Raw genomic sequence first — 3,666 nt, forward strand, 5'->3', positions numbered from 1 at the left:
ACAAAAAAGTTCTCAACTACATTAATTATTGACTGTAAATTTTTAATTATACAATGTAAATTTTATTTCAGAAGAATGTGGTCTGCTGTGTGTTTGTTTATTTATTTTACAGGCCCACCATCACTAAGCTCTGCAAATGCATTATGTGCTTTTACTTCCTTTTAGGAAGCAAATAATATTATCAAACAGTCATAAATTTTGCAATCAAACCTTACTGGTGCTGTTAGTTAATCGGAAACAGTTTTCCATAGATAACATTTTCTGATAATGTTTTAGTAAAGTGCATGTTTTATTGCTTTTGTAACTTGTTAAGTATCCCTTACTCTGTATTTTACTAAAAGGTACATGAATAAACTCTCTCAACTGATTAAAACTCTAAAGTGAAAAGTTGGGCCCTCCTCAAGTATGTAAATATTGAATTTGATTTTTTTAAATGCATTACCAAAAGTAAAACCTTTTATGTGAAAAAGGAAAGGTCAAGTTCCAGACATCAATACATTCCCAAAGCAGCAAACAGTAGGCCTGTGCAAAGCAGAAAGTATTTGCTTTGGATTCGAATTCATTGATTTTGGAGGGACAGTCATTCGATTTGGTGATTTGAATCACTGTCCCAATTTGATTCGGCCAAAGCTGAACATATTTGGTGCCAAATCTTATTCAGCCATAGACTATACAGGCAGGCAGTGCTGTTGGGAACAGCTGGAGGAGCAACCAGATAACCCCTGGCTTGAGCTGGCAGCCCTGGGAGAAGTCACAGCTCCCCGGGCTGTCCCATTCCCCCTCTTCCCCCCCCCCCCCACTAGGGTGAAGCAGGCAGCACTGGCAGCCCCGGGAGAAGACATGGAGGCTGGGGGGGATCAAACCAGGAGTGGGGGGGATCAAACCAGAGCTGGGGGTAAGCCCCCACTCATTCCCACCCAGCTCCCAATCATTTTCCCCAGCCGCTGTGACTTCTTCCAGGGCTGCCAGCACTGACTGTCTCACCCCGGACAGGGGTCAGCCCAGGGAGCAGCCAGGCAAGCCGTGGCTTCAGCCAGCAGCCCCAGGAGAAGCCCCAGGGGCTGGGGGGAATGATCAGAGAGCTGGGGGAATGATTGGGAGCTGGGAAATCAAACCAGGAGCTGGGGGTAGCCCCTGTTCATCCTCCTAGCTCCCCAATCCTTTGCTCCAGCCCCTGTGGCAGCACTGCCTGCCTCACCCTGATGGGGAGGCACAGCTGGATGAGCCATGGCTCCTCCCAGGGCTGCCGGCTCAGGCCAGGGCTCATCCAGCTGTTCCCCCCAGCTTCTCCTACTGGCACTGCCTAGTGTCTGCCTGTACAGTCTATGGCAGAATCTTTAAATCAATTCAGAGAGATTTGGAGAGATTCAGAGGCTTCCAATTCGATTCAGAGAGATCAATGTGTCTCCCAATTCAATTCAGATTTGGCCGCCCAATTGGGTACCGAAGCTTCACACAGCCCTAGTAAACAGTATTGTTTGCTAAGTATTGGAAGTGGTAGCAGTTGTCTTAACAGATATCTTTCTTTTGCTTCTCTCAGTTCTGGTTTGATTAGTGTAAGCACTTTCTTCCACATCCTCAAATTTGCAACCCCTCATTTCCTCCTCAAAATAAAATTCCATCCTTTACTCTGTCACTTTTACTACTTTTAGCTAGGGTACAAGTGACATATCTGGCCTTAATTTGTTACCATGTAGTGTTGCAAAATATACTTACATGTGCGCAAAACTGCCCTGATGGTTTCTTTGATTATAAAGAGATGTCATCCTTGGAGTGGGATCATGTGTGCTGGTATCTCTTCTAGAACAGCTGATCTGCTTCAATGGGCAACATAGACCTCGTGTGTTGTCCCATGTTGGGGTGTGACAGAGTGATACACGCATTTGCGGAATCCTCTGCTAGAGGATTCCCAGGGCATGCCTTTACGAGTGGGGGAAGCCAAGCAGGTGGTCCCAGGGCTTCAGCATCTTGATTCTGTGAGGGGAATTCCCATGGTGCCCAGGATCAGACCTCTGAAACCCCAAAAGCTGCTCCAGGCTTCCCATACTTTCTCTCCCATAAAGCAAAAAAAGTAGCATAAATCTTTCCCCTTCGTTGTTACAGCCACGATTCTGGGCATTTGTGTCATAACAAAGTGTATGAATGTCTGTCTGCTTGAGCTTTGTGTCACTGTTTTATATATAAATCTGTATATAAATCTCTATAAGAAAATCTCCTCAGGACGTGGAGTTACCTGCCTGTATGTATGTAGTTAGAGGTATAGGCAGATAACTACATCTTGGGCAGCTATGCGATAGCCAGAGTGGTCCTGGCTGCTGCAGTACCAATCAAAGCAGCATAATCAACCATTAATGTAGTCACACATATTTTTTTTTGTCTACCCTCTCCCCAAAGGTGGCACCCAGGGATGCCCTGGTTGCTCCCTCTCCTCCCACTTAGTTATACTAGTGCGTACAGTTATGTACACATTTGTTTCTCCCCTCTTCTGCCTTAACCTTTACCCACCATCCCATTCTTTGCACCATCTCCATCTGTACCCATTTGGTCAGAGAGGGCAATAAGCCATCAGATACCTTGGAGGTAAAAGCAGGGTTCGTAACATAGAATATGTAATAGATCTTCTGCACCAAGATACTCTTTTCCCTTAGTTTTGCAAGAACTGAGGTGTAAGATGAAACGCCATGCATTTTTTCAGCAGCTGATGTCAAAACTTTCTGAGTAGAATGGGACAGCAGTCTAAAAGGAAACTTCTCCTACTTGCCCAGCTCTAGGAAAGAAGGGGTACTGTTGGGTACACTTCCTTAGTGCTTCTACTGAAATATTGCTAGACTTTTAATCTCCTTTTCACCCCTCTTCTTTTTACAGTCAATAGGGAATATGGCAGACTGCCAAGAAGGAAACCTGCCAAAGGAGTATGTGAAGATTTTTTGTGTAGGTTGAGGCACAGGAAGCAACTCTGAGGATGAGAGATGGTAATTGCTATCCTGTAGCAGCAATTAAACTTGATTCCTACCAGGCAGGGTCTTACAATGCCCCCAAAACATTACTGATGCTGCTGTGATTTCCTGAAAATTATAAAATACAATTTTTGAATTGTCAGAATAATGGCAACTATGCATTTTTTATAAAAAAGTTATATTGAGATTTCATAAGAAAATCAGCTTTATTAAAGGGACCATGAATAATTGCCTGAAGTGATTTATTATACTTTAATTGTGAAGCTGCTCAGATATCTACAATGTGTATTCACATTATAAAAGACTCTTAATACAAATATTTAAATTTCTAATAATTGGAAGCCTTGACATTTATTAGAAGAATGAAAATGTAGATCAGGAAAGGTTTTAATAATGCTTTAAATATAATTAGACAGTATAACAAATTATGGCACCAGTCCAGCTTTTCAAATGTTTTAAAGGGAACCTGCAAAGAAATATTTGTTGCATTTGTACTATCTTTTCTGGATTAAATTTTAAATAATATGAATATATAAACGATACAACTCTTTCTTGTTCTTGTAGTTCTGTATCTGATCGCATTTACATTCTCTCTTCTCTTCCTCTAGAACTTCAGAAAGACTGAATCTTTATCAAACAGATATTTTTCTCTGAACCATTTTGCTATTTTGACTTGGTTTAACTAGTCAAAACAGCAAGTGTCAGTTGC

The 3,666-nt window shown here is 42.2% G+C and overlaps 1 long non-coding RNA gene across 1 annotated transcript; it reads left to right on the forward strand.

Moving 5' to 3' along the window:
- The first annotated feature begins 339 nt into the window (after positions 1-339).
- On the forward strand, positions 340-3,120 carry LOC109309553. The gene is made up of 2 exons (XR_002100957.1): positions 340-407; positions 2,866-3,120. It is a non-coding gene; the product is annotated as an uncharacterized LOC109309553 (long non-coding RNA).
- Positions 3,121-3,666: the final 546 nt, after the last annotated feature.

Source organism: Crocodylus porosus, unplaced genomic scaffold, assembly GCF_001723895.1.
Source record: "Crocodylus porosus isolate Cpor-Errol unplaced genomic scaffold, CroPor_comp1, whole genome shotgun sequence".
Lineage (NCBI taxonomy): Eukaryota > Metazoa > Chordata > Crocodylia > Crocodylidae > Crocodylus > Crocodylus porosus.